The sequence below is a fragment of the Theropithecus gelada genome, chromosome 2 (assembly GCF_003255815.1).
Source record: "Theropithecus gelada isolate Dixy chromosome 2, Tgel_1.0, whole genome shotgun sequence".
In the NCBI taxonomy this organism is placed as follows: domain Eukaryota; kingdom Metazoa; phylum Chordata; class Mammalia; order Primates; family Cercopithecidae; genus Theropithecus; species Theropithecus gelada.
The window spans coordinates 170913058-170926339 of NC_037669.1; the positions used below are offsets into that span (position 1 = coordinate 170913058).

At 39.9% G+C, this 13282-nt stretch overlaps 1 protein-coding gene across 12 annotated transcripts in view; it reads right to left on the bottom strand.

Annotated features, from left to right (window-relative positions):
• THRB (thyroid hormone receptor beta) overlaps nt 1-13282 on the bottom strand; it is a 366979-nt gene that overhangs the window by 200749 nt on the left and 152948 nt on the right. For 10 of the 12 annotated variants that reach the window (XM_025376929.1, XM_025376936.1, XM_025376933.1 and 7 more), the window contains one exon: nt 7760-7831. The gene's annotated coding sequence lies outside the window, so the exon portion shown is untranslated. Of the gene's footprint in view, nt 1-2766; nt 2775-7759; nt 7832-13282 lie in introns of all 12 variants that reach the window. The other 2 variants (XM_025376932.1, XM_025376928.1) reach the window with 1 other exon arrangement.

Consider the following 13282-nt stretch of genomic DNA (forward strand, 5'->3'; position numbering starts at 1 on the left):
GATCTTAAACTCCATCTACTACCATCTTTTTACAAATTACATTTGGTGTCTTTGCATATTCTACTTCCCCTGCCTGTCCTCCTATACCTTTACTATTGGCCAGATAACTTCTCTTCACCTGTGTAGACTCAACTGAGGTATTCTATCTTCCAGGAAGCCTTGCCTGACTCCATGCCCCCAATTCATTTTTGGGTTTCACTGTTCTATTGATCCCTCAAAGAACATCATGCATATTTATATCATAGCATGTATTATACTGTTGTGCACACGTTGCTTTGTTTCTTTGGTAATTCTTTTGACTGCCACATCTAGCTAAGCTGTAGTACTCCAGTAGGCACAATTTACACAGTGTCCAACCTGCACAACCGTATTGAACAGTCATGTATCCTTTCCACCATAGACAGATCATCTTTATACATCCATGCACAATAAGTGGCCCAGTTCAAGTGCTAGAATAGAGACGTTTATATAACAGACATTTGTTTAATGAAGGAAAAAGTGAGCAATCAACAAAACTCTAGTTGTCTTGATGAAAAATTCTTTCAGACCAGTGATTCTCAAAGTGTAGTCTCTGGATAAGCAACATGCATCACTGGGGAACTTGTTAAAATGCAGATTCTCAGGCCCCACTACAGACCTACTGAATCCGAGACTCTGGCAATGGAACCCAAGACACTGTTTCAACAAACCCTCTAGATGATTCTAACACATGCTTTACTTTGAGAAACACTATCTTAGACTGCTCAAAACTGAAAGTAAAGATTTCTTTCAAGGGCTCAAATCACTTTGTCTATAAGAAGGTCACTTACTTAATTTTTAAAGAAGTTTAAAGTATAAGGCATTTCACACATTCAAGGTATATAAAACAATATTACAGACACCCATGTACCCACCATTCAGATCTGTGGGTATTTGATCCATCACCCTAAAAGAAATAAAACAGCAAAACACTACCAACCCATCTCTCTTTCTCCCCTCTCTCTCATCTCTCACCAAGCTAACTACTCTTTTACAGTTGGTGTGTGTTTTTCCCATGCATGCTTTTATACTTTTACTACGTAAGTGTGTAGGCATCTACTTATTAATGAGAGACTTTGTCCAGGACGTCAGAGCAGAAATCACAACACTTGCCCCAGCAAGCTGCATGGGAAGACACCTGGAGTAGCCAGCAGGCAGTGCCAACCAAACCTGCCCCTCTCCAGCATTTGGTGGGAAAAAATAGGGCTCACATGAGCTTTACAAAATGCAATCAGAGGGGGTTAAAATAAGAAAACCAAGTTATACTTATTTAACTGTTGCTGACTGTAAAAGCTAAAATAAAAAGTAGGTTTTGCCTTGAAGCTAAGGGTGCCAAACACACAGTACCAAGAAAGTTGTACTGAAAAACTTGGTCATTTTTGTGTGAATTACACACACAAGGGATGTGTGTACCTGCCAGTGTATCATGCACCATGGATATAAAGAGTTCCAAAAGAGCTATGCTCTTTTTTTGAATATAAGGAGTTCTGAAAGAGCTGGCTTCAACTGTCAACACCATAGATGAGTCTTGATTTTGTCATCTGTAAAATGGCATTACCTGCTGTCTTATGGCTTAACAAAAGGGAGTGATGATGACTTGAGTGTTAATTTCTTTCTTATTTGGGAGCCTATAAGTTTATGAAAATATGATTACCAAACTCATAAGTCTACTCCCCCTAAAATTAAAAAATTAAAGACAAAAAGAAAGAAGAAAAGAAGGGGAGAGAGCAGGGAAGGAGGGAATAAGAGAGGGAAAAAGGGAGAGCAAAACTTAACTACTATTTCCTCCCCATCCTGACTTTCCTACTTTCTCCATCTTGGTTTCTTATGATGACTTCCTACCCATCTTTACAATCAGCTTCTTATGATGACTTCCTAGTCATCGTTACAATTTGTCTTTCTCACATTCTCTTTCGAAATCTGTAATTTAGCCTCTTTATCCAGGTGATTCTTAGGGATACTAAAGTTTGAAATCATTGCTATTGGTGTTATGGAGCCCTAGAAAAAGTTTTACATTGTTGTTTTTATGTATGCATCTGTGTATGAATATACATACAAATATAAACTGTGTTTATATACATACACACACCTCCGTGTGGTGTGTGTGTGTGTTTAAACACAGTTCACAGTTTTGGATGGCAGCTAACGAATAAACACATTCTCTTTGGTCAATTTACTCTACAAATTTGATCATATGCATCTATTGTCTCCTATCCCTGATACCATCTCACTAATATCGAGCTTATCACCACAAACCACAGTACTCAAAACCACCTTTCATCATTCCCCTTTTTATCCATCATACACTTGGCTACAAGATCAGTCCCTTGAAGTCCCACCTTGACCATTCCTCTCCATACTTCCTCCAGTAGCTGACTAATTGTGACCAAGTCTGCCAGGTGTCTCCGCAATGTTCCCTCACAACCAAATCCCACTTTCATTCTGGGTGGCAAGGTACCAAGCCACATTTTCCCACTTCTTTTGCAACTACGAGTGGGTAGATGAGATTGTAGATAGAAGTTGTTTGATGGGCATTCTGGTAAGACCTTCTAAAGAAGAAAAACACAGCTAGTAATGGGTGCCTTTTTCTACCCCTCCCCCATGTTGCTGTTGTCTAGAATTTATAGGTGAAGGCTAGCACCCCAGCAGTTATCTTGAATCAAGAGGAAATCTTGAGGATAAAGCCATATGCTAAGAACAGCAATGCAGAATGATAGAAGGTACCTGAGTCCCTACTGACCATAGAACCAAGCCCCCTACTTTAGAGAAAAAAACCTTTTTCTGTTTAAGTCACTGCTTTTTATGGTTTTCACTATGGGCAGGCCCCAAATAATACTTTGATCTCTTCACAAATTTAGCTATTTCTCCAATTTAGCCAATGTATTATGTTGGTATACTTTGATCTATTGCTTCTCTTCCAAAGAACAGGGGCTTGTGGATAGAACCATCTGAGTTAAAGCCCAGCCTGGCCACTGTGACAGTGAAGTCTTTAGGCATTGCTCCTAACCATTTTAACCCAAGCTTCTTTGTCTACAAACAGGGAATAAAAATAATATACACATTGGGGTGTTTGTTATTTTTCTTTCAACCTGCTTTTAAATTGTTAATAGCTCAATAGCACCACTACGGAAAACATTTGGGGAAAGGAAAAGGAGATAAAACTCAAACCCGGGCCAGGCGTGGTGGCTCACACCTGTAATCCCAGCACTTTGGGAGGCCGAGGCAGGCGGATCACGAGGTCAGGAGATTGAGAGCATCCTGGCTAACACGGTGAAACCCCATCTCTACTAAAAACACAAAAAATTAGCTGGCCTTGGTGGCGGGTGCCTGTAGTCCCAGCTACTCAGGAGGCTGAGGCAGGAGAATGGTGTGAACCTGGGAGGCGGAGCTTGCAGTGAGCCGAGATCCCGCCACTGCACTCCAGCCTGGGGGACGGAGCGGCACTCCATCTCAAAACAAAAACAAAAACAAAAAAACAAAAAAACCCTCAAACCTGGATATAATTTCTAACTTGTGAACGGCTCTTACAAGCAGTTTGGTAGATGAAAATGCATATTGTTTAAAACAAAGTGGAAAAATGTCAATAAATTGGGCTTTAACGATCGACATGTTACCCTCCCATTCTCATGAATAACTGGTATCTGACTACACACATGTTACATTAGCCACTTGACCAAGGAAGGAAACAAGAGATAGAAAATAAATAAATAAATTTCAAGAACTTTGGCTCTAGGAGGATCAGTTGCCCAAAGTCCCTGGAATGGAGAAGACATATGATTTATATCTTGATATTTTCCATTTGGTTAAATTGGCTCTTAATGACTTGAAATAGGTCCTTTCAAATGGAATTGCAAAAAAGGAAATTCTGCTCAAACTCTTATATTGTGTAATTTCATTTCTGCTCTCATGCACATTAAACTAAACTGGTTGGAGAAAAATCTCTTGCTAAATTAAATTTGGTTTGATCAGGAAATTTGTGTGCATGTGCAGGCAAAGCACAGTATGTGTGGGTTACAAAAATGTCCTGGTTATTTAAAGTGTTCTTTTTCATGGATGATTCAGTTTTACCATAGCTTCATTAGTGAACTAAATTTGTGTTAATGTGGATTTGTGTTGTGAGTGAAATAGGCTTTGGCCCTTTGTTGGGAAATCACTCAAGTAGTAGACATTTTGTCCTTTCTGAACAAAAATAATACAGCCTCAAAGGCTGGAACATTTGAGCATCTTCAAATCATTCCTTCTCCAGCTCCACATGACTCTTTCTTGCCATTTCCTAACGCCATCATCATTTCCTTTTCAAAAACCTTTTCCTTGCTCATTCCAGGCCCATTTCACTCATCAGGCTCTAAAATGCAGAATTGGCCCCTGGGTCCCATCTGCCCTGGCCTATGTCCTTAGCTGTATTTCTGCCACAATAATTACCTTCCACTTTACTACCTGACTTCTTCTTCTTCTTCTTTTTTTTTTAGATGGAGTCTTGCTCTGTCGCCCAGGCTGGAGTGCAGGGGCACCATCTTGGCTCACTGCAAGCTCCGCCTCCCAGGTTCATGCCATTCTCCTGCCTCAGTCTCCCGAGTAGCTGGGACTACAGGTGCCCGCCACCATGCCTGGCTAATTTTTTGCATTTTTAGTATAGATGGGGTTTCACCGTGTTAGCCAGGATGGTCTCGATCTCCTGACCTTGTGATCTGCCTGCCTCGGCCTCCCAAAGTGCCGGGATTGCAGGAGTGAGCCACCACACCCAGCCCCTACCTGACTTCTAAAACTCACAATAGCAAAATTTAAATGAAGTTTTTCAAAGTATTTCAGGGCAAGGAAAGTGCTTTTTAGAGGGTCAAAATGCCCTACTGCAATAACACAGGTACAGAGCCCATTATTTGATAGTTCTTGATGCCTGCTGAAAGCAAAAAGACTGAATTTGCAAGTAGCCTGTTTGACAGGTACCACTGAAGGCCTGTCTTTCAACCTCAATCACCAGAAGTTCCCCTCTGCTAAGATATATGAGAAGCCTGCATTTTATAGGGCATTTAAAAAGCAGTCAGACGAGTCAGAGCAGAGGATTAAAAAAATTATGAAGAATTTGTATTTGATGAGTACTGTTAATAGCGCATGTTAAAGTAATGCATGACAAAAATGAGGTTTATATCAGTGAAGTACAGATTACTGAACAACATACAATCCCAAATTAAAGAAAGGCATCTTTGGGACCCCCGCAGGATGGGGCCTCACTATGGCATCTCATTTCCCTAGGCAATGAGCAATATGGTCTTGGATGGAGAGCCAATGACAACCACTTACATGCTCAGCGCCTCCAGAGGGCCCCAAGCTTATTTTATTCTTTCCTCTCTTCCACAGTCTTCCTAATTGCATTGAAATTCTGGAAAGGGGCTCAGGAGGGACATTTCTTTTGGGGGAGTGGCTGAAGCTAAGACTATCCAAAACTCTTAGCCTAAGTTCAGATCAGTGTGACCCTGCAGAACCATCCTGAATGTGCCAGACCTGGACCATGTCTTTCTATACAATCTTAGGAGGCAAAATCCAGCATAGTTAAAAGCGTAGAATTCCATGTCATCTGGCTCATTAAGGAAAGAATATACACCAGAATGGGTATACAACATGTGTAACATTTGTCACATGTTTCTCACTTACAGAATTCTTTATATACATGGAAACGGATAGAGAAGCCCAATACCCAAACAGATAAAAGTCCAGCTGCATGTAGAAACCCAGATGGTTTCTACCCACCAGCACTCCTCCCAGCAGAGACTTTTAAGGGGCTTCTCAGAGCCTTAGAAGCTCAGAGGACCCCCATTTGGAATATGGTGCCACTCTACACCTCCTGGGAGCTACAGACTGGGAGGGCAATGATTCTTGGCCTCTGTGGTCAGTGGAATCAAATATTGTCCTCTGAATCTCTAGTCCCAGAACTCCCAGGTCTCACATCTCAGCCACATTACAGGTTTCATTGTTAGGAATTCCTTGAGAGTTTTTTTTTTTTTCTGGATTTGGTGATTATTGAACAAAAAATATTAGAACAGCATGATTTTCAATCTTCAGAAACTCTGTGTAATGACTTTAGACCGGATCCAATAAACAGCCCACATAGTTTTAAGGAAATTGATCAAACTCAAATATTTGGCTACAGTACTTTCATTCACTAAATGCCTAATTTATTTTTTCTTTATTTTCCTTTTTGTTTCTATTTTTAATGGAAGTACAACTTATATAAAGTAAAATGCACAGGTGAGTTTTAACAGATGCCAGGTAGCCCATGGTTCTATAAACATTTCCATCACTCCAGAAAATTCCCTCAGGCCCCTTGCCAGCCAATCCTCTCTTCTCCCCAAGGTAATCACTATTTTGATTCTTATCACCACAGATTAGTTATTCCTTTTCTAGAACTACATAAAATGAATTAATACAGTGTTCATTCTTTTGTGTCTAGTGCCTCAGGTTTTCAGTATTTATAGAAATCTCTTCTTAGTTTCCTTATCTGTAAATCTGTAAATCTGAGGAGAATGCCTTGTAAAAAGAATGTGCAAGTATTGGGAGGTGCCCCCGGTTTCCTGGTGGGAATGGAAGACCTTTGAGGTCACCTTGATTGAGGTGGGATGAAGAAGAGGCTGAGGACTGGGGTTGCAGGAGCCTTCTCATCTTTAAACAGAACAGCTGTCCTTTTCCATGCTTTACAAATTGAGGTCCACTGAAAGATTTCAACTGGGAAAAGGAGAAGGCTATTTGTAAAGATGAAAAAATACTTAGAGAACCATAGGTCTTGAAGATTCTTAGTGATCTCTTTTTCTTGAACATTCTATAAATTACAAATAGTGTTTTCTGATATGAGAACTATGGCTGGTCCTCTCTAGGGAGGGCTGGGAGACAGAGGCAGCCAGACAGGGGGCCCAAGGGAGGGCCTGGGCACTGAGCGCTGTAATCCTAGTACTGGTTACAATCAGATAGCACCACCCCAACCCAGGCGCCTAGACAATAGGCCAGAGGCCATGGGCAAGAGGAGGCACAAAGACAGCATTCAAAAGGCCGGGCTCCTGCAGCCAGTGAGCATTTCTATAGACTCTGCCAGACCTTGGCCAAGCCTGAATGTCTCCTTATCACCAGAAAGCCATTTTTCCATGGTTAGTTTTTAAAGTGCTAAAAATAATAAACACAGAAAGGAAAGTTCCGACACAACCTTATATGCAGAGATAAACTGAAATTGTGTTGTTATAATAATGTAAACAAACTGGACCCTAAATTATAACCCAGTGATCTGAATGGTTGCTTGATGTGACCACATAACTCAGGACTGAAAGGCGAATTCAGAAGACTTGCTAGTCAAGTGGATCTTTACTGCACAGGTGATTGTACCTTATCTGACTTGCTGGAACCAATGGGTTATGTAATTCTCATGCTTTTTTTTTTTTGCACTCAAGGAAAAGACACATGGGAAAGGATTGTTGGCTCTTCGCTGAGCACAATAATTTTTTGGCATAACAAGTGAAAATGGGCTCTTTTCTCTCACTGCCCTATTACTCTTCTTGAGTGAATTAGTAGCATTACTTTTCTGTTATGTTTTTAGTTCATTTAATGCTTTATATTTCTTCTGAATACCTACATAGTTCAAAACTACATTAAATAACAACAGCAGCAACACTACACATTAGGAGATAATTCCAATAATGCTAAAAAGGGACAGTTAATAGCAAAGATCGCAAGTTTGCAAATAGTCATGCTGACATCTGACCTTCTTATTCATTAAATCATGTGTGGAACTTGGCACCCACGCAGGACAGCCAACCAGAAGGAAATCACAGATCTGGAAAAAAGGAAACACAGAAGATAAATATAATTTGTTGTTTTAAAGTTTCCCAACATTTGATTAATCTACAACTGTTCTTATTTCTATATTTAAACAGGGTCTGGTTTCAGAGCTGTCTCTGATTTTGAATAAATGCAAATAGATTTAGATAAAATCTTATTCTAAAGAAGAGATGGTTTCAGGGAAAGGGACTGTAAGAACACATTACAGGCATGGGACAACTTTTGTCAATCTCAGAGATCTACATTTCTGTGGAGTTTTAGGGACAAGACTCAAGAGCTTTGCACTGGCAGTCTGGGAAGATGAATAAAAGGCAAATGTGAACCTCAAACTGTTTAGTCACTCTGTGTTAAAGAGAATCCTGCTTTATCTCAGTGGATAGTTCCTGGAATAGGTCTCAACATATAAAAGCTGCAACTGAGCCGCTGGGGTGGGACACTGCCATATGAAACCTGTGGGGAAGCGACGGGTTCTCCATCAGGGTATGCATCTGAGCATGAAGCCATGGAGCTGTCTAGATTGTGCTAAATGCAATCATATGGTGAACACTTCTCCCAGGTACAAACAAGATGAGAAAGGCAGCCAAACAGACCACGACACCTGCTCTGCCACAGAGGATGTCGCTGAGTGGCTGTCTGCATGGCAAGCGAGAAGCCGCTTTCTAACTAACTGCAGTCCTACAATTTTTGTTGTTGCTGTTGTGAATAACACAGAAACTTTAGAAAAACAGAAATTAGCAGGGAAATATGTCTGGGTTCCCACTACCCAAAATATAAACCATTGCTAACATTTTGTCATGTATGCTGTATTTTTTTAAATTTAAAAAAGGGTATATTTTAAAATAACATGAAGAATGCCTTTTTGTAAATTAGAAAAATTAGAGCATAGGTATAATCTCCTTCATAACCTCACACCAAGCCTAGATTGTGAGTTGGTTTGTATCTTTCAAGACCACTATTTTTCTTTTTTAACATTCACATACATAAATGCATATCCACGGCAATGAACAATGCTTGTGTATTTTTAATTTACCTATATGATATGAATCCCTGTTTGTGTATCTTTTGTTCTACATTTTTGACTCAATATGATGGATGTGGTCTTGAACCATGCTAATCTATACCAGCTCATTTCCTTTAACTGCCACACAACTGAGTAAATATATATTCATTTGTTGGCTTTTCACCTAATATCCAACGTTTATGGCTACATAAAAGCCCTTGTTATATCATTAAAGCGATTGTTGGTTATGTGTGGGTGTGCATACGTATGTGAGCATAAGCAAATTTCCTCTGCTCTTGACTCTGGGTTTCTGAAGAAGCTGCCCTGTCTTGTCTCTGCAGTGGTTCTTCCACCCTACGACTCCATGCAGTGGACACTCAGTATGTTAAAAGGAAAAATATATTTATTAAAATGGACTTGCTTATTACTAATTTTCTTCCCTTTTAAAACAACATTAGGGAAGACTTTGGAGTTACATGTATTTATTTTCTTCAAAATTTCTCTGCACTGCCCATTTCATAAACCTTCAAGTCCAAAACCTTTAACTTCACCTGACCGTTTGGCTGACAGTCAGGAACTCTGATAGTGCACGGCTGAAGACCAAGGCAATTAAGAAGCTTATTCAAAAAGGATTCTCAAAGACCACATTCACAAAGCCAGAAGGCTTGTGTTTGTAGCAGTTGTTACGACTTTATGGCAATTATGTGTACATATACACCATTGCCCCGACATTAATTTATAAATGCAAAACTGTATTTATATATGTATTTTGGATGCAAAAATTGGACTTCAATATATATTTTTTTGAGAGTGTAATTTTGATTTAGGCTTTGAACAATATATCTGAACTTGACTCTGTGAAAAACTCATATAATTAATAAGCATTTGTATACACAACATTTATTCATCACACAATATGAACTGGGTTGTTCTAATTATTTTGTCTAATTTCACATAAGGTAATCCTCACAATGACCGTATGAGGAAAGTATTATAAAAAGCCCCGTTTTCCAGATGAAGAAAGGAGAGGAGAACAGTTAAGCATTTTGCCCAAAGTCAAACAGTGCAGAAAAGGCCAGCCAGGAATCGCACCCAGGCAGTCTGATGTCACGGACCTTGTTCTAAATGATTGAGAACAGATTCAGGTTTTAAAGATAAAACTGCGAAGAGGAAAATGAAACACTGTCACCGAGGTGGCTTCCAAATTTTGCTATAATACAAACATGCGGCGTCTTTTTCATGGTATGCCTCAAACTGAGAACAAACCAAATTAGAGTTCTGCAAGTAGACAAATTGAAAGTGATTTCCCTGTGATGAAAGAAATTTAAAGCAGCAAGTTCAAGCCCCAAACCCTTCCAACGTAAACATACCCATTCTCAGTTCTTCTCTTTAGAAAACTCAGGGGCTGTGAATTTGTTCGTGGCTCAAAGGAGACTGCCCAGTTTTGTTTACACAAGATTCAAAGCAAAAATGAGAATCACTCCCTGGGACAGCTTTAGCTCAGAACGTGTGTTCCTTGCACATTTTTAATAGCGGCACAAATATATTAACAGTGTGGTCATTTTGTAGTTTCAAAGGAATCTGTTTTGTAACTGATTCATATTTATATTTGGAATATAGTTATTTCTGGGTATGAAACAGTTCATTTTGTTAAGCCATCTGACCTGAGGTGAGGTTGGCACTATTTCCCATGACTGCTCCCAATTAGTGCAAATTGAAGGTTAAAGGATAAATAAAGTCCCTTTAACTTGGTTTACTAATACGTTATTTATAAATGGCTCTTGACCTATTTTTTGACAGTAACTTTGTATGAATGAAATTGCACAGAACAAACTAGCAAATACATAATGCATATTTTATTGCAAAGCATTTAAAAGGTTAAATTTAAATGAATTCAATTTTAAAGGGGTTAATATTAGAGCAAAATTAATGCCTTCTCCTCCTCCTCCTCCTTCTTCCTCTCTCTCTCTCTCTTATCTCTGGTTTCTCACTAAATCATATGAGGCCTGAGGGCTAGACTGATTGCATTGTATTAGTGGCCTTTTAATTTTTTTGTAAAGTGCTTATTCATTCTTTTAAAGTTTTATTTTGACAGTTAAATAGTATCCCATAATATCACACTTATTGAAGGCCAGTGAAATCTTTTCTTTTGCTATTCCAAATAGGACTACAAAGCATAGCATCGTACAAGTGCCAGTTCTCACACATACAAGTTAAAATATAGAACAGATCTTAATAGAATTGGCCATTCAATGGGAATGCACATTTTACATTGTGATTGTATTTCCAAATTAGATTCTATAGAGGTCGTTTCAATTTATGTCTATGTCTGAAGGTCCTGTTTCTCCATGTATTTGCTAATATGTTATTAAACATTATATTTATCTGCTTGATAGCAGATAAACGGAATCCTAGTTAGAGTTCACATATATCTTGGGTAAGTAAAGTTGTGAATCTTCCGATATCTTTAAACATTACTTGTATTTCTTATTGTGTGAATTTTCCTCCCTCTGTTTCCTTTCTTCTTTTTATCCTTCCTTCCTTCCTGTCTTCCTTTCAATGGTTTGCCCAAGGTTTTCTGCTGCGTTGGTGGACATTTTCTTACTGATAAGCCATTACATGATATCTTCTAGAGAAACAAATTCTTGTTCTTTTGGCTTTGCTTTTGGGAGTTTTGTCAATATCCTTTTTTTCCCTATTTTTTTCCCTCCTTTCCTCCCTCCCTTCCTTATTTCCTTTCCTCCCCTCTCCTCTCCCCTCCTCTCCTTCTTTTCCTTTCCTCTCTTTCTGTGGTACAATTAACATGAAATCTACCCTGTTAACAATTTTTTTTTTTGAGACAGGGTCTCACTTTGTCACCCAGGCTGGAGTGCAGTGGTACAATCTTGGCTCACTGACACTTCCATCTCCTGGGCTCAAGCGATCCTCTTGCTTCAGCATCCTGAGTAGGTGGGATGACAGGCGTGTACCACCACACTCAGCTAATTTTTATATTTTTGTAGAGGTGGGGTTTTGACACGCATGTTGCCGAGGCTGGTCTCAAACTCCTGAGCTCAAGCGATATGCCTGCCTCAGCCTCCCAAAGTGCTGGGATTATAGGCATGAGCCACCATGCCCAGCTCATAACAAATTTGCTCTCCTGTGATTGCCATGAGAATATGCCTTAGAAAGTTTGTTATGGATGAGAAACACATAGAGGAGTTGACTCACGTCAGTTGTCTCCACCAAGGCCACCCCAGGTCAGCCTAGACCAGCCAAGTCCCATCCATATAAGACAGCCCAGCAAAGATGAGCAGAGTCATCTAGCTGACATACAGCTGACCACAAATGCATGAGTGAGCTCACCCAAGATGGGCAGAATCAGCCAGTCACTTCTCAGACTCATGAGCTACTGAATGCTAATCATTTCAAACTATGTTTTGTGGTATTTTGTTACTATCCCTGGTAATTCCAAATAATGTCATTATGCACTAGATAACTGATAGACAGCTTATCCTTGTTGCGCTCAAAAAAAAAAAAAAAAAAAGAGAGAGAGAGAGAGATAACCACATAAAAAATGATTTAAAATTAGGTAATAAAATTCAGCAAATATCCATCAAATGCCAGCTGTATGAATCAGGGTTATCCAGGAAAACATAAACCGGCTGAAGTATTTAAACAGAAAGATTATAATGCAGGGGACTGATTACGTAAGTGAAGGAAAAGAAGTGAAGTCGAACAGGGGAGAAGGAGGCATCCAGTAGGAAACCCCTAAGCTATCGAGACAAGAATGGAGGTATTGATTTTGGAGGCCTGGGTTGGGGTCATTCAACAGAAACTGAAAGCTTTAATTGGCGATTCCAGTAGGAACTGAAGCCACAGAGAAGACACAACTGTTGTCAGAGATGTTGTCTGAGGCAGAGAGAGTGGAGAAGAAATACCCTGACTTCTCCCTTCCTTCAGTCCTCCGATCTTCCTCCAAGGCCTTCCAATGGCTGAACCCGGAGGAGGCACATACCTCAGGAGGCAGCCCCTCAGTGATACAGAGGCAGGGCATGGAGAGGACCTGTGGGCAAGCAGGTGAATACACAGTCATGCTGTGCAAGGTACTCTACAAGGTGTTGCTCAGTGCTTTGTGTGACATCCTTAAAAATAACAGAATCAGAAAAGACACTGGGCTTGACGGTTAGAAAGGGCCCAACTGGGTGGAAGTGAGGGAAAGGATGCTCAGGCTGCACAACCGTAGGAGCGAAATGCAGGAAATACCGAGAGAATAGCAAGTATTCTGGTTTGGCTAAGAAGGTTGTGTGTCTGGGAGAGGGAAACAGAGGTAGAGAATGGGTGATGAGGCTGCAAAGGCAGAAAGAGTGCTAGAGCTTGAAAGATTCAGTTCTAATCCAAGTAGATTGGACTTTTGTTCTAAAGGCAATGGGAAATTTAATGGTTCTGAGCAAAGGATAATATAAT